General features: G+C 37.5%; 1 long non-coding RNA gene, 1 other non-coding gene and 2 pseudogenes across 2 annotated transcripts; 2 read left to right on the top strand and 2 right to left on the bottom strand.

Moving 5' to 3' along the window:
• Positions 1-6,254: 6,254 nt before the first annotated feature.
• On the top strand, positions 6,255-7,049 carry LOC148915705 (uncharacterized). Its single transcript, XR_016122023.1, has 2 exons — positions 6,255-6,752; positions 6,855-7,049. It is a non-coding gene; the product is annotated as an uncharacterized LOC148915705 (long non-coding RNA).
• A 1,054-nt stretch (positions 7,050-8,103) lies between these two features.
• TRNAV-AAC (transfer RNA valine (anticodon AAC)) lies at positions 8,104-8,177 on the bottom strand. Its single transcript has one exon. It is a non-coding gene; the product is annotated as a tRNA-Val (tRNA).
• A 1,124-nt stretch (positions 8,178-9,301) lies between these two features.
• On the top strand, positions 9,302-10,667 carry LOC103337356 (subtilisin-like protease 4 pseudogene; annotated as a pseudogene).
• A 5,558-nt stretch (positions 10,668-16,225) lies between these two features.
• Positions 16,226-17,974, bottom strand: LOC103337357 (geraniol 8-hydroxylase pseudogene; annotated as a pseudogene).
• Positions 17,975-18,342: the final 368 nt, after the last annotated feature.

Genomic DNA, 18,342 nt, shown 5'->3' on the forward strand with positions numbered 1-18,342 from the left:
AGGATGAGGGGTTCGTGGGGTGTTAGATTTATAGGAAGATTCCTTGTGTTTTGGAGTGTCGGTGTTGTGGACGGTGTAGTGTGATTTTCTGGTCGCGGGTGACTCGGCTCTGACCGCTGTTTTACTTTCCCTTTTTTGTAAAAAAAAAAAAAAAAAAAAAAAAAAGGGAAAGGAGAAGTAAAGACGCCGTTTGTTGGCGGTAAATCTTAGACGCTTCGCAGACAACAAGAGTTACTGCGTGGGAGAACACGTGCGTCGGAGCAGACTGCTGTTTGAATATTACCAGCCAATCACAATGCATTTATTGATTCCTCCATGATATTGGTTATATCTTTCTTTAAAACTTAGCAATTCAGAAAAATCATCATACATTATCCCATCAATAAACATATGAGATTTTTTTCGGAGTGTGAATACTAGTTTCTGTTTTCTGTTTTTATCTTGGAACACTATAATTCTGGTATGTAGTTGGTGTAAAATTAGTGTTCTACTTGAGAACGGGGATAATAACTCGATTTGATTGTGCGAGATCTTTTGTACATCACTATCATTGATGTAATATTTGATTAGGGGCAATTGTGTCCATATAGAAGTCTTTACGTTCACATGACGACCTTCGTATTTTATATAATATAATTATCTCGATGCGTTTCCTGTAATAGAACTATTTACCAAGGTTACTTATCTTGAAATTATGTATAGATAGAAAAAATTAACCAAAAAGTACGAAATAATATATCTTACGTTGAATATGGAAGGAAATAAATTAATTTCTAGAACCCGCCTTTTTTCACATGCTGTCATTGTAGTGTTCCTGGGATAGGAATTCAGATAAGTCAATATTACCCTTCTTTCCTCATCACTACATTATATATTTATCTTATCATGTTATCTCAATAACTTATCGGAATTGTCCAAAGAACCAATTAGAAAATTACAAGTGGTTAGTTTTGAGTTTTTCCTCTTTAAATAGGTTCTATGGATTTTTGTATAATATGTCATGTTAGATCATCCACAATGGGCTCCCTAAACCTACTCCTTAGACAAATTTTAGGGAAGAATTGTAAAAATGCAATTTCAATCATGCTCCCTATCCACCTCCTAAAATAGGAAGTCCTCTAGGAGCTCCTAAATCTGAGGAGAGAGAAAAGACTCCTAGTGGCTCTCTATAATTTAATGCTGATTTATTTAATGAGTATTTCAAACCTTTATTTAATGCTAACTATTTTTTATTTTATTTTTTAATAGAGGTGGACCAATCAAAAAATAGTTATAGTATTTATGACTCTCCAGATTAAGGAGTATGGTTGGAGTTGAAATTTTGTAGAGGGAGCATTTTTGCTTACCATATTAACTATAGGTGTATGCTCACCACTACCCTTGAAACATAACACCTGTCACATAGTTAACCTTAGTTAAGTTTTATGTGAGAATTAAAAAAAAAATTGAAAAATAGCCCACAGCCCATCACTTCTCTCCTCCTTTCTTTTCTTTTCGTTTTTCCCTCACCTCCGACCCTTCTCTCTTCTCTCTCCTCTTGCCGGCACTCTCTCCCTCACTTTGTTTCTTGTTCAGCCCTTTTAATGTCCACAACTAATCTAAGACTGGGTATGCAAAATGGTGTGGCTTGAGCATGGGATTGAAGAGAAAATCAAACAAACACAGTCTACCTTGATGCCCATTACATGAACTTCATCTGGGTATCTCTGTGCCAGGGTTTTGAACACTTGTCCGTCTATTTGGGGTGGTCCTGAGGCATTTTTGGATTGATTTATACGACCCAAGCCATGTTTGAGCTTGTAAGCTGAAATGTGCTTGCAGGGTTTGGGTTTGTACATGAAGGTTTTCTAGTCGACATCGTTGACAGAGATTGAGAAAGGAAGCTCTGATTTGTTATAAATCAAAAATAAAAACTGTATTAACAAAAATGGCAATAATAATAATAATAGATTAATGATAAATAATAAGATTGGCAAAGCAAGATCCAATATTCCAGTAAAGAAAGAGATGGAAGGATTTGTTTTGGAGGATGGTTACGGTGCGAGAGAGGGAGAAATACAGAGAGAGGAGAGAGAAAGGTCCCGTGTGGGGAGGAAAGTGTTGGGCTATGGGCCATTTTTCAATTTTTTTTAATTCTCACATAAAACTTAACTAAGGTTAACTATGGGACAGGTGTCATGTTTTAAGGGTAGTGGTGAGCATACACCTCTAGTTAATGTGGTGAGCAAAAATGCTCCCTTATTGTGGATGCTCTTAGACCTATTTGTGGAAAGCCTTAAAATAAAGAGTTATTTACACTAACATCCCCTGAGGTTTTTTGTATTTTCACAAATCCCCCTGAAGATACAGAAGTTACATGAACACTTCCTGAGGTTTCAAATTGTTTTCACAAAACCCATTTCATTGGTTTTCAGTCCAAAGATTGATGGCATTTCTCCAAATGACAAAGTTAGCCTTTGAGATTAGCTTGCACACACATTAATTGAGGTTAATTTTGGCATTTGCATAAGTTTTTTATTTGTTCAAGTATTGGATGAACAATCAATGAAAAGTGGTTTTGTGAAAACAATTTGAAATCTCAAGAAGTGTTCGTGTTAAAAGAGTTTTGTGAAAACATCAAAAACCTTAAGAGGATGTTAGTGTAAATAACTCTAAAATAAAATAAAGAAACTAAATACCACATGTGTAGTTTTAAATAAGCAAGCAACATGTGTAGTTTTAAAGCAAAGAGTAAAATCTATGATGGAGGCGCATGCATTCCTTCACCAAACATTTTTACAAGACCGCTACCAAGCAACCTCAGTATCCTTGCTCCAAAATATGCAATGGGAAGACCATTTGGCCTCCATAAAATAAAATAAAAAAACCATTTTTTATCGGGATGGTTCAACAAGAGCTTCTTTTGCTATACCTCCATTTATGTCCTCCTCCAACCCATGGCTCTGGATCCGTGCTTTTCCTAGAATCCAAACTAAACAAATTTGTTTGGACCAAAATTGACTTGGGTCAATTCAATGGCTTTAAAAGGGAACAAAATAATTTGGACAATAACTTTTTCAATCCAAAAGGAAGGAATTGGGTTGCAGCTGCGGAGTAGCTAAAGAGCATCTTCAAATTTTAACTAAATTCTAAAAAAATAATATCTAGAAAGTCATTATAACAAACTATTTAAAAGGTGTTTCTTCCAACATTTTATTATTTTTCTCTCTTTCTCTCTCTCTTGTAATTCAAATATATTAAAAGGAAAAGTGAAAACCAACCTCATCGGCCTCATGAAGGTCTCTCTCTCTCTCTCGCACAACTTCCAGTTTGGCGAGGCTCAATTTCTCTCTCCTCCTTGCTAGATGTAGCGAGCGAGGTAGCGATCCTACTGGAGTTGCTCTCTTCCTTTTTTTTTTTAAGTCAAAATAACTAGGGATGATAGGATAGAAAACTATGTTGATGATGCTCTAATAACCAAAACATGGCCACATGGTTGCAAAGTCCATAATAGAAAGAGCCTTTGCATCCATTTCTCAAGTGGGTTAACTTGCTAAGTAGGATTAGGTGAGGTGCATTAAATGCTACTTATAATTTATGTCCAAAGCAAGATCAAATCCTGCTTAAATTGTTCGGTATTTAGCTTATTTTCATATTTTCAAAGTCAATATGTGGCTGCTTAATTTCAGCAAGAAAAGATGGAAGGTTGTTCCCTAGCACCTAAGCTATTTCTCTTAATGTCATTTGGCTAGTAAAGGGCACCATATCATCAAAAAATGAAGACGTAAACATGGACAATCTCTAAATAAATTTTAGACATGATCAACTTGGTCTCAAGCTTCTCAAACAATCTTCCTGCTTTCACTCTTTGGTTTCCAGTCAAAAACTCTTATGAAATCCTTTGTTTATTTGCTCTGGTTTCTTCTTTATTTGGTATGATTTTCAGTTGACGATCATTTCCAACTGTGACTGTTTAAGATTCATTGTGTTTTCATTCTAGTCAGTACAATTGAAGTTATGTCAATCCAATTACCTTTCTTTTACTTGTATTCATTGTGTTTTCATTCTAGTTAGTCCAAATTGAAGTTATTTCAGTCCAATTACCTTTCTTTTACTTGTATTTCGTCCGATCGGACTTGTTTTCACTTTCTTTTGTTTGTAATGTCCATTCGGCCTCATTTCTATCATCATTAATTTATTTAGTCCAATTACGATTTCAACACTGTGTTCTTTGAGTTCTTACATCACATGGTGGAATATTGGAATCCTTAATTAACCAGGCATTGAAAAGAATTATGGTGTTTTTAATAATCAGGAATTGGAATTCTCATCAGGAATTGAATTCCACCTATGGAGGATTCCTACGTTTACTTCACATCAAGGAATTGAAAAGTAAGTGGGGCCCACACAAAATTAGGAATTGAATTCTTGATTTTAGAGGAATAAAATTTTTTGGTGGGAGGTGATATTCTAATTCCTAGATAACTAACCCATTAGGAATTCAATTTTTTTACCCATTACATTCTCACACAATTTTCAAATTTCTAAATTTGTTATCTACTTTAACCCAACAACGAGGACATTTTAGTAATTAGTATCACTCCTACTCCAATTCCATATAGTTTAATAAACAACTTCAATAGGAATTCTGAATCTAACTTTCCTCAATCCATATGGTTTCGTAAACAACTTCAATAGGAATTTGGAATCTAATTCTCCTCAATTCAACTCCTCCTCACTTCAATTCCTCATATCCAATTACAGATTAATATACATGCCATTAATGCAAACCAGTTTCCTACTTGGAGGATAATAACTTGAGAGAAGTTAACTTTAATGCGCAAGATATTCGCTTTGATTTTGTTTGAGTCATACACTTCCGATTAGACTTTTTAGTACTGACAATGGCATGCCGATAATAAAGGGAGCTTCTACAATGAGGAGTTAAAGTGAGGAGGTTATTTGAGGAGACCGATCCGACCATCAAAACATTTAAAATATTTAAGTCCTATGATTTCTTTACATTTGTTGATGGTGAGATTTGACCTCCTCAAATAACCTCCTCACTTTAAGCCCTCATTATAGCCTTTCCAGATAATAAAACCATACAAAATATACTTCAGCCCATTGAAGGGCCCAAATAACTTAAAATCAATACCTCTAGTGCTTAAATAGAAAGCCACCCGTTTGGGTCAACAAAACCCAAGTCACATCTCATGCAAAAATTACGGAAATTGTTGTAAAATAAGTGGATGTTGTCAAGCGCAGAGCCAGACTGGGATCAGTGTGGTCCTAGGCTCCCACTTAAGTTTTTTTTTTATATTTTAAAAAGTAATATACTGTTATGTATTTTTATATGTATATTATTTCAAATACTTTATGTTTTGATGTGTTGTGGCAGACCTATTAAGGAGAAAAACTTTCCTGGCACGGGGATGTCAAATAAGAAATCCACCTCAGTATCCCCATTCAATGAGCTCTTGGCAGTTGTAACTAGACTGCAAACGGGTTGAATTAACGGGTTTTGGTCGTGTCAACCTGTTAACGGTTAACACGACACGATTAAGTTAACGGGTGACAAATACTAGACCCAAACACGACTGTTACAATTCGCGAATATCCGACACTTAACCCGTTAAGAATAAACCAAAAAAAAAAAGGAACAACTAGTCTATCACAGCTTCTCTCTCTACCCAGCCAGCCAACACGCAATCTCTGGCTTTTTTGAAGAACCAAAACCAACAACTCAGATAGAATCAATACCCACTAAAAGCTTCTACATTGAATCAATAGCAAGTTTACCTTGATAGGAATTTTGAAGAAAAAGAGCCCCAAAGTCCCTTCCACCTCCGTATCAGTATCAAAGGGTATTACACCCCTAGCCAAAGCTTCAAGCAAGTAAAACACGTCGTGGATGACTGTTTGCTGGTTTGCTGGGATTGGGTGTGGGTCTCGGATGGGATCGGAGCATAGTATACATAGTCTACAGACTCGCCCTTGGAGGCCATTGTTTGTTCGAGTAGAAGAGAAGAAGAGAAGACTGAGAGGAAGAAGAAAAGGAAAAGGGTTTAAGAAGAAAAAGACACGGAAAAGAAGAAAGAAAAGGGGAAGAAGAAAAGAAAATAAAAATATTTTGCAAAATTACAGAATTAACCTCCTTAACGGGTGGCTAACGGTTAACCTGCTTTCGATACAACCTCTTAACGGCTTTTCAACCCGACCCAATGTTCTCAACCCAAATACTGATAATTTCGCCGTCTGTAACCTACAAAAAAAAAAAATTGTCGCCTCTTGCTCCTTCATCCTCCGCATACTCTGCAACTCAAACCCTTTTTTTGTTTTTTTCCTGAAATCAAACTCCCTCTTTTTCTCACTCATCCCTCCCTATCTTTTTCTCTCTTTTTTCCTCCCTCCCTCTCTTTCTCTCTATTTGCATCAGCCAAATCAGAGGTTGATAGAAAGAGAGGGAGATATTGGCCTATAAATCTGAAGTCAGCCACCTCAAATTTGGAGGCTGGCAAGGTCGTCTCGTTCACTGTTGTTGGCCTGAGAGAGAGAGAGAGAGAGAGAGAGAGAGAGAGAGAGAGGTGAGGATGAGAGAGCCAACGAGAAGAGGGAGACGAAGCCAACAACGATGGAGCATGAAGGAGGGATAGGGACGCAGAGTATGAATGATGGCGGTGTGGACTTTGTCAACGACGTTGGTGGATGTGGCGCGGAGCAGCGGTCTGGAAGAGAAGACTTAGATGTTTGTTTGTCGATTTTTTTTTTAGGTGAGTGTTAAGGTGAAGTTGCAGAGTAGGCGGAGGATGGAGGAGCAACAGGCTTCAATTTATTATTATTATTTTTTTAACTCAAGTTTTATTTGCTGACAGCTGTCAAAAGCTCATTGGGTCAGGATACTTAGGTGGATTACTTACCTGGTATCCCGTGCTAGGAAAGTTTTTCTCCCTATTAAGGCACTCTAGGTATACAGATTATTTTATTTTCATTTTCAACATTTAAGTAAATGTCTCTGTCTTTTTACTTTAATTTATTTATATTACTCCATTTACTTAAGTTTACAACCCTATTTGGATTCAAATAAAAATAATAGAAAATCAAATTCCCACCAAATCAAAATATGAAAAATCGATTTTAGTGTAAAATACAATTAGGCTAAAAATGATGGCTCATTAAGTCAATATATACTTCATACTAAAATCCCATAAAATCAAGTTTTCTTATTTGATGTGTAAGGAATAAAAGCCGCCAAAAATTATCTTGAGAAAATGATTATTCCGAAAAATCATTTTTCATACTTAGTCAATATTTTTACATAAAATATTTTTTCATGTATGATATGAGTGCATGAAGGGACCTAAGTTTTTTTTTAAAAAAAATTTGTGAAATTTTGATTTTTTTTTTCTTTCTATTGGGTTTAATGGGGAAAAAAGCTTTAAAGATATTTGCTAAATCGCTACTTTTTGTCTATCTCTTGCAAATTTTCTTGCTTAGAACGTATTTGTCTATCCCTTTGTTGAGAACAATTATGATTGCAACTAATAAGTAATATAATTCTTGACATATATGATATATATACACACTATTTTTCGTATGTATTGTGAGTTTGAATTTTTGATTTTTTATAATTTATAAGAGACCCCCACACACATGAAATTCTAGCTTCGCCACTGGATGTTGTAGTAGGCTATGGCTAATGTAAAATGGCTTATATTTGACTTTGCAATGGTTGGAAGGTAAAAAGCATGCGAAATAGAGAATGAGACTATTGTGTTAAGGCCATTTCCAGTCATGGTATATCCCAAATATAGCCTTAAATTAATGCAAAACTCATCTTCACTGTGGTAAATAAAATTTTGGCCAAATTTAGAGGGCCATATTTGAACAAATTTGGAGGGCTAAATAAGAGCCACTTTTGGCTTCCCAGAAGTTGAACAAATTTTAGATTTCCCAAAAGTTTCTCTTCATTATTTTCCCAATATAAGTGACACTTGGCATGTGATATGCATCTCACATTATTGCATTTAAAATTTAAAAAAATAAAAATAAAAATCTAGACTCCAACGTGAGAATGCCACTTTAATTGCGAAATGGACAAAAATTTAAAAATAAATTGTACGATGGCTTCGCCCGGGTTCGAACCGGAGACCTTCAGTGTGTTAGACTGACGTGATAACCAACTACACCACGAAACCTTGTTGCTAAGGTTATCACAATTATTTTAATAATACTAAATAATTTACCGGACCGCCTGAACGAGAAAACCTTTTTTCTGGGTTTCATTGTATTGTACTCTTTTGTTAATTACTACTCTACTCTGAGTCAGTGGTAATTCCAGCATTTTCCTCTCATGGGTAACTATTTTCCAATGATTATTATTTACTTGAAGCATCTAGGGCAAAGGCACAAGATTGCTGCAGTTGGTGTTTTGGGGGAGGGACAAGGTGCAATGTTCTTTCTGAATAATTTTTTTATATTGCCTTCATGTTGATTCAGATTTTAATTTTGATGGGGTTTCTTGCTTTTCCAAATTTATATGTTTGAGCTTCTTTCCTTTGGGGTGCTTATTAATAGGGAGCATGATGCACAAGTGGTTCAAGTTAGTGATCAACCCTTCAAGCAAATTTTTTTTTTACAAGTTTGTTCCTCTCAGAGTGAAGATTTGGCCAAAACAATTTTATTATTATTATTTTTTGATTTTTCTGAGGATTAGTTTATTAAAAACCACCAATTCTGCTATTCTACCAAGATTTTTCATTGCTATGATTGTTCTCAAGTCCCCTTCTATGAGCTAATTACTATAAGTTTTGCATAGTGCTTTTGGCAAAAACCATCACTCTCATAAGAACTTCCTTCAATGAATTGGCAAGGATTTGACCTTAAGCCTTGGGAGAAATGAAAAGGTATTGTTCCTTAGAAGAGCAGAAGGTATGGTCCCATAGAAACCACTGTAATAGATTTGAGCATTTGAAGGGGTATGTGAAGAGAATGCAGTATTTTTAAGAAATAGAAAACTAATGAATAAACTAAAACTGTGATTGAGCAGGCCATATTAATCCATGGACCGAAATCAATAAATAAACTACATGCCGAAACAAATCGACAAATAAACCATTCATCTACAATTAATAATCCCAAAGCCTGTCTCTTGAAGCATGAAAACTTTATTCATTCAACTTTAAACAATATAAACCTTGCCAGCCTGTTTTACAAGTCCAAACTGCAGACAATGAAAGCCCTTTCTATTTTATACAGCCATGAGGTTTGAAATGGTAATTCTTCAAACCTTCAACCAACACTGAGTGAAAAGAAGAACAATATGTGTGGAGTGTTGCCAATTAGGAAGTTCATATTGCTTTTTACCATAGCTTTCATGTTTCATGTCTCTTTAGCTCAAGAAGGAGAAGTTGCTTCACTGAGCCAAAACAACCTCCAGACATACATTGTTTATGTCCACAAGCCAGAGGGTCTGCATTCTATGCAATCAGAAAGTTTGCACAGGTGGTATCAGTCACTTTTGCCTGTCACCACTGCAAGCACCGAGCACCAGCAGCAACGGTTGATTTACTCATACCGGCATGTGGTTACTGGGTTTGCAGCAAGACTGACAGCAGAGGAAGTGAAAGCCATGGAGAAGAAAGAAGAGGTTCTTTCTATGGGCTTGCACCCGGAGAAGGGGTTCTGGAAAAAATCAAATTTCGACAAGGGTGTAATTATTGGTGTTATGGACACCGGCGTGTTACCAGATCATCCTTCCTTTTGGGACGAAGGAATGTCTCCTCCACCAGATAGATGGAAAGGCAGGTGTGACTTCAAGCAGACAGCTAATCGCACATTCGTCTGCAACAAGAAGATCATTGGTGCAAGAAGTTTCCAAGTCTATGACAACCTTTTACATACTTTTAGTGCTCAACCAGTTGATGAGATAGGCCATGGCACTCATACTGCTAGCACGGCTGCTGGAATTTTGTGAGAGGTGCCAATCTATATAACAATGCCAATGGCACTGCTTCTGGCGTAGCGCCTCATGCTCACTTTGCAATTTACCAGGTCTGCTCTCTTTATGAATGTTCGAGTACTGATGTCCTTGCAGGATTTGATGCTGCCGTCGAGGATGGTGTCGATGTGATTTCCATCTCCATGACCTCTCTAAATGTCGGTCAACTGTTTGAAGACAGTATTGCATTGGCTGCTTTCAGTGCAATGCAAGAGGAATTTTTGTGGTTTGTTCGGCTGGGAATTCTGGCCCATCCTCCAGTAGTGCATATAATGCTGCTCCTTGGATTCTCACTGTAGGAGCAAGCACCATTGATAGAAACATAATAGCAACAGCTAGACTTGGAAATGGGGATGAATTTGATGGGGAGTCAATTTTTCAGCCTAATTCTACTAAACGGTTAAACTCCAAATTGTTTCCTTTGGTTCAACCCGGCATTAATGGTCAAATGCTTTCTCAAAACTGTAACAATGGGTCACTGAAAGATATTAATGTGAAAGGAAAAGCAGTTTTCTGTGAGAGAGGTATGGAAGTAAGTAGACTGGATCAAGGAAAAGTAGTGAAAGCTGCAGGTGGAGCCGCCATGCTTCTTGTGAACCAAGAACAGAAAGGCTTTACTACCTACACTGACCCCCATGTTCTTCCTGCATCCCATTTGAGTTCTGCTGCAGGCCTGAACATCAGATAAAACTCCACTAGTTGTTCAGTATGCTGAGGGATCTCTGACATGGGTTTCTGATCAATATTCAGTTAGGAGTCCAATAGCTATCAAATTACCATTAGAATGAAGGAATTGCTAGAACCTGATGGAACCATGGAAAGTTCCCTTTATCTCTTGTACTAGTGTAGTTGGTTTTGTCACCCTCAATATCTATCTTATAGCATTTTACTATCAATCTGTCTTTCTTTTTTACTTGCAACGAACCTCCTCTATTTATCTGAATAAAAGAAAAAGTTTACTGAAGCAGACTGCATTTAGCTCTTATATTCAAGTGGAAGCAGTTTTCCAGTAATTCTCTAGTAACATGTCATATGTTATTTGTTTTTTTTTTTTTTTTTTAATGATTCATGTTCTTTACACCTGAAATGTTTTAACTGGACGATACCTGCAACGTGGCAGGGCACTCCTACCCAAGTTTTTTGTCCTTGAAATGGTGTTATATTCCGGTGTGATTGTTCCACCTGCATAAAGGGGTATGATAAGTTTTGGCCTGAAGAAATAGTGTGGGAATTTTGCATTGCATTTCATTTCATAGTTGCATTTTCCAGACACAGAGAAAACCCAACATTACTTGTTCTACTAACTAATAATTGCAACCGTAGTTGTTTCTCATCAATCCAATGGTGCTAGCTTGTTGGAGTGTCTTTAAACAAATTCAGATTTGCCCTTTGAAAATTGTATTTTCCATCTGAGTTTATCGGTTTGAATGATTTGGCTGTACAACAAAAAGAGCCTTCCCTTGCTAAGAAGCGGGCCATTTCTAATCATGTATTTAATATAAGTGAATACTCTGTGAATGGTGGTGACTTCCAGCAGAATGAAATCTTGCCTAAACAAGTAAACTGTGGGGTTGTGGCTTTTAGTTTTTGGTTAAAGTCACGACTTATAGCAACAGTTGTTATGAATTACTTATAAAAAAAGAAAAGAAAAAAAGAATTATTTATTTATTAATATTATTAAGCCGATAGAGCAATAACATTTCATGAAATACTAATGCAAACATGAGGTTTACAATTTACAAAGAGGGACAGCTCGCAAGGATTAGGAAATCTCTAAGAGCAACTTCACCCATTTGCCCTTAGAGCAACTCCACCCATTTGCCCTTTAAGGTTTTTTAGGTTTTAGACATAAAAATTTCACTTTGGAAAAAAAGCTTTTTCAAAAAGACAAAACCACTCAACTTTCAAATCAAAGACATGAAATGTATTGGATTCCTTAGGAAATCTAAAAATAAATAAGGGCATTTTGTCCATTTTGCTTCTTTTAAAATTTTTCTCTCCTTTTGCTTTTTCCAAAATGTCCCGAATTTTGTGTTTCACCCATTGCCCTTGCTAAGATTACTATTCATTTTTTGTTTTATTCACAACTTTTTTTACCTCAATAATTAATTTGGATAATATTTTCGGATAAGATTTACGGGTTCTTACTTGTCAAGACTATTCATAATCGGATAAAATTTCGGGATAAGATTTTTGGGTTCAAATTTCGGATGAATTTCAAAATTCAAATTTCAGATAAATTTGGGTTCAAATTTCGGATGAATTTCAAAATTCAAATTTCAGATAAGATTTTCATCCAATCAAATCAAGCCACGTGGCATCTCTATCTTGCCAAATTTTTCTATAAAACCAGAGGCTCACTTCATACCTCTCACACCACATCTTTCAATATTTTCATTTCTTAGAGTTTAGAATTCATACTCCATTCATTCTCAATGGAAGAATATAGGAGATGCTTGGAAAGGCAAGAGAGAGAAAGAAAGGAGAGAAACCGTAGAGCCGATGAAATCAATGAGTTGCAGAGGCAAGTCGATGAACAAGTTCTCATAGCAGTGGCAATGGAAGAGGAAGAGAACCAAGGTCGCCGCCGTGGTTCACAAGTCGGCCGTCGCCGGAATGTGGACAGACATAGGCATTCTCGGTAAGAATCTTTTGGAAGATTATTTTATCCCAACTGCTTTGTACTCTGATATTGATTTTCGAAGGCGATTTAGAATGCAACCCCATTTGTTCAATAAAGTCATGCATGATATTTGTAATTATGATGCATACTTTGTTCAAAAGTGTGATGTTATTGGGGTTTTGGGCCTTCTTCCGGAGCAAAAACTTACAGCTGTTATAATGAATGTTGGCGTATGGAGCATCTGCTGATCAGTGGATGAGGTTGCCCGAATGGGGAAGTCCACTACGTTGGAGGCTTTGGTAAGATTTTGTGATGCAGTTGAAAATCAGACAAGATGGACTACTGCGTAGACCTACTCCTGAGGACCTCCAACGGCTTTTACAAAAAGCCGAAGCTCGAGGATTTCCAGGAATGATTGGTAGCATCGACTGCATGCATTGGCAATGGAAGAATTGCCCAACTGCCTGGCAAGGTGATTACGGAAATAGAAAAAGCACAAAAAGTATAATCCTGGAAGCCGTTGCTGGCTTCGACACATGGGTTTGGCATGCTTTCTTCGAGTTGCCGAGCCCAAAATGACCTCAACGTCCTGGGTCAATCTCCGATCTTCAACGATGTTTTGAGCTGTCAAGGCCCCAATATTACTTATCAAGTCAACAATACAGTCTACCAGACGGGGTATTATCTAGCGGACGGTATCTACCCAAAGTGGACCACATTTGTCAAATCCATTCCGAATCTCCGATCCCATAAGCAAAAATTATTTGCTACCTATCAAGAAGGATACAGGAAAGATGTCGAAAGGTGTTTTGGCATCCTTCAAGCTCGATGGTTGATTGTTCGAGGTGCGGCCCGTATGTTTGATGATGAGATCCTCCGATGCATTATGATGACTTGCATCATCCTCCATAATATGATTGTGGAGGATGAGTATAATTATGATGCTGGTGAGGTCTATGAACCGGATCCAATAAACATGGCCTTGACCCGAATTTATGAAAGGCACATGGGGCCAAATGGAGAACCGATTGAGCCGGAACCGTTGGTGAGGGACGATCGTATGGTGACCCGGATGATAGATCGATATACAGAGATGCAATCTTCGTATATTCATGAAAGCCGTCAACTTGACTTGATAAAGCATATATGGGCGGTGAAAGGGAATGAAGATGAATGATGGAGCATAGATGCTTTGGTTATATTTTATTTACTTATGGTTTGGTTGTGTTGTTTACTATTGCTTATGGTTTGGTTGTGTTGTTTTTTATTTATTATTGTGCCTTGTTTGTAGTTTTTTTTAAATTTTGAATTTTGTTTTGTTTGATGTATGGAATATGTTGAATAAAATGGTCTTTTATTGAATGCTTTGTTTATTAAATAAAGAAATCCAATACAAGTCATTAAGAATTACTACTACTAAAATAGAATACATGAAGTACACCAACTTTAATACAAAACATGATAAATAAAAATACATAAAAGGTATGCCAACTAATTTAATTGTTTTGATCATTTAACCAATCCGTGTTGCTAGGCCCATCATTCCTGGAAAAGTCTTCTTCTCATAACATCCCTTCGTTCTAGCTTCCAATATTGTTTTGTTTCAGGGGACATATGGCTTGTACACATCGCCATAGTTTCCCGATCCGTCTTCTCCATATCTTTTTTGCGCAAATACTCCTTTTCTCGCACACTCGGCTTGAATTGCCACCTCCATATCTTGGCGCTTTCTGCTCCATTTCAATTCTTGTATGGCGTTTTGCCTTGCAATTTCCTCCAAAAACTTTGAATTATGATTGCTTGAATTACCCGCTTTCTTTGCCTTCGCAGCCTTTCGGCCAATGGGCCTCGGTTCCTTTTGGATGGGTGAGTCTTCACTCATAGGGGAATCGAGAGGTGAATCCGATGTCGTTGCATCACGGAGAGGCGTCTCGTTTAACACAACGTCGGGACCCGTGGGAATAATTATGAAGCATTTACAATATTTCACCACCTCCCAACATTCATGATGGGTGAAACTTTTTTTGCCACCCCCGGTTGCACCGAACCACATCTGTGCTTGAATGAGCTATTTAACAAAAAAATGGAAATGCAATAAATATTTAAAATATATTGGATATGCAAGTAACAAAATAAAAATAATGGAAATGCAATTAACCTTACAAATAAATTGGAAGTGCAAGAAATATGAAGAAACAATTGGAAATGCAAGAAATATTAACAACATATTGAAAATGCAAGAAATATTAACAAAATATTGAAAATGCAATAAATATTAACAACATATATATATTAGGACATTAAACTTAATAAAACGAAAATTACAAAATACTTACCTCGTTAGTACGATTTTCCCCACTTCTATACAAGTTCATCGCTTTTGCCAAGACATCTCTCTATTTTGCCATCTCTTTGTTGAGAAGTTTCCACCTACTCGACAATGTCATTTCCGTACGAGGCGAGTCTGGAATTTTTTCGTAAAATTCGGCATGAATTTTTTTCCTCATATGGAAAAATTTCATCTCATTGCCTGTCACGGGACAATGACAAACTCGGAGCCAAGCCTCACACAAAGAAACATCTTTCATGGTGCTCCACGCCTCTCCGGTTTCAATAGAAGAAGCCATAAAAATAAGAAATAAAATTACAAGGTGAAAGAGATGAAAATGTTGAGTGAAGAGTGAAGAAAATGTTGAGTGAAGAGTGAAAAAAATGTTGAGTAATTGTAGAAGTAGAATAAAATGTATGAGAATTAGTGTTGAAAGTGAAGGGTATTTATAGGTATTTATAGGAAAAAAAATCAGAATTCTTTAGTATTTGTTTTTAAAAAATTTCAATTTTTTTTTCATAATTTTATTGTTGGAAAATCGCCACCGCTTGGATGAAGGTGTGGAATCAAATCGAGCCAAGGCGTGCCACGTGGCTTCCACCATTGGGCTTGCGTCGCACGACGCTGGTTCAAATTTTTTACCGTTGGCGCGTAAAAAAATTGAACCTCGCATGTCGACGCCAGCCGACGCCACCCCCACGCTTTGGACCTCGGGCGAACTTGCCTTCGGGCCCGGGTTGGTGGGTCCCATACCCCGAAGTCCGGGCTCTACTGAACGCAATTTTTTTCCCTAGCCTCGGGCTGGGCTCATCGATGGAGGGGCTCTTAGCCATGGCAAGAGGGGAGCTAGGGCAGCCACTATTCAAGTGAATAGTAGTTGCCCTTGCAAATAATATTTTTCGTTTCCACCCGTTGCCATGGCAAAGGGCAATTACTATTCATTTTTTAATTTTTTTCACAACTTTTTTTACCTCAATAATTAATTTGGGTAATATTTTTGGATAAGATTTTCGGGTTCCTACATGTCAATACTATTCATATCTCATAATCGGATAAAATTTTCAATTCAAATTTCAGATAAATTTGAAAAAAAAATTGGCTGGTATTTATAGAAAAAAATTCATTAATTTTTGGGTATTAAAAATTTTTTTTTTTGAATTTTTCCAGTATTTTATTGCAAAAAATTGGCTGCCGTTGGATTGAAGGAAAACATCACATTGGAGAGCCCAGACGACGCCACGTGGCAACAGAAAAAAATCAAATCAATGGACTTGAGTTTTGGACCTCGGCTGAACTAGCCTTCGACCAGCCCGAAGTTGCGTGGGACCCACTCCAGCCCTTGCTTGGGCTCACCGTTGAAACCAATTTTTGCCAAAAATTCCCAGCCCGAGGCAAGGGGGACTCGGTGGAACTGCTTTAAGGTGATGCCAAACTTATCATCCATGTTCATGTTCTCTGGTGTGACCCCATCTTCAAGCTTCCAATCAAAGGAATGGATAAGAGAACCCAACATTAAGTGCAGCATTCTCATTGCCAATGGCAATCCAGGACATACTCTTCGTCCAGCTAAGAACGGTATAAGCTCAAAGTTCCGGCCTTTAACATCAATTTTGACCCGAAGAACCTCTCTGGCTTGAATGAATTTGGTTCATCCTAGAGGCCGAGGTCTCTGCCAATAGCCCATGTGTTAACAAGCACTTGTGACTGTGAATCCTTCGATTTCTACGTTTGCTCCCGCCTTTTGGGGAAGTAACAAAGGAACTGCAGGGTGCAACCTGAAGGTCTCTTTGACTATGGCTTGCAGGTAAGGCAGTCTAGCAATGGTTGATTCCTCAACTGGGTTGCCTTTGCCAATTACTTGTTCGAGCTCTAGTCGGGCCTTTGACAGAACCTCAGGGTTGTGCAATAGCTCTGCCATTGCCCATTGGAATGTGGATGAAGTTGTGTCTGATCCAGCAACAAATAGAACCTATAAGTAGACATAACCATTAAAATCTTAAGCAATTGAAAGTCTCAAAGTGACTGAGACAGTAAGTAATTTGCATTTTTGAATATGTTTTACCACTTTCACTTATCTGTACTTGTGTGTGCTTGGAATTTATTCATGGACAAAGCATTGTTTATACCATAAGAAACAAAAAACTAAAAATATCAAACAGTTTGAAGAAGATTATGGCACTGACCATTAACAGATGATAGATCTCATTTTTATTGATCACCTCACTGTTTTCCTCAGTAATGTTGACAACGGTATCTAACAAATCATCTTTTGTTGTAGAACCAGGCAATTCTCTCAGCTTCAACCTTTGGTTGACTATGTTGTCAAGCAGATCCAAAATCTTCCCAAAGTACTCTGTCATCCTCTGCCTTCTGCTATGGAGATCAATCTTCCTAAGCACAGGAAAATAATCCCCCAAATTTGGCTTCCCAGCCTCCATCATAATATTACACACCATCTCTTGGAACTCCCTGGCCATTTCAGTGTTGTTGTGAAGGCTGCCCTCCCAATATCCAATGCTTCATCAGCTTGGCTGCTTCTGTGGACTTGTCCGATGAGCTCCTGCACTTTCTTGCACCTGAGGTTTTGGTTAGAATCAAGCATTTTATTGGCAAATAGTTCGGTGATGCATATTTTCCTAAGGTTTCTCCACAGGGTTGAAACTGGAATCCATGGTAGGCCAACATTGTGGTGATCATGAGCTCGAATCGAATCGGGGATTGTTCGGTTGGATAAGAACTGGTCATGGGTTTGGAGGACTTCTTTGGCCATGGCTGTGAAGAAACAACAATGGCTGTTACGTTGCCTAGTTTTAGGCACATCAGAGGGCCATGTTTTTTGGCAAGTTCGGCAAGGGACTTGTGGGGCTTGTCACCAAGTTGAAGCGGTTTCCAATCAATGGAAATGGTTTTGGTCCTGGTGGAAGCTTTGGGCTTGAGCTCTTTTTACTTCTTGAAATTGAATAGAGGATGGTTTGGATCAATGTCCAGGTGAGGATGAGATAAAAGAAACTGCTCAAGAACTCCATCTCTCACTCTTCTTCTTCTGCTTTTCTTATCTCTCTCTGCACTGTACTTTTTTTTTTTCTCAAAGAAGAAAAGGGAAGTTGAACTTGGAAAGTGTCGTTCACTTGTGTGCAAAATTCTTCATTGTAGAAAGATATCAAATATCTTCTGGTCCAACTAGCTAAAGGTGTTTTGTTTTTGTTTCCATATTTAGGTAAAGTCAATATGTATAATAATAAGTGTTGATGCTCTTTTTCGGAGAGGGTCAACTTAGAGAAAAGGAGATTTACCTTCAGCAGGGAAAGGGTCTGGACCTTCAATAAAGGCTAGCCTGCAGAAGACAAAATAGGAGAAGCGATCGTTAAGCTTCTGGACACCGGTGGTGCGGCCAAGGCTCTCCGATGCTTA

The sequence above is a fragment of the Prunus mume genome, linkage group LG7 (genome assembly GCF_029339155.1).
Source record: "Prunus mume cultivar Tortuosa linkage group LG7, ASM2933915v1, whole genome shotgun sequence".
Taxonomy (NCBI): Eukaryota; Viridiplantae; Streptophyta; class Magnoliopsida; order Rosales; family Rosaceae; genus Prunus; species Prunus mume.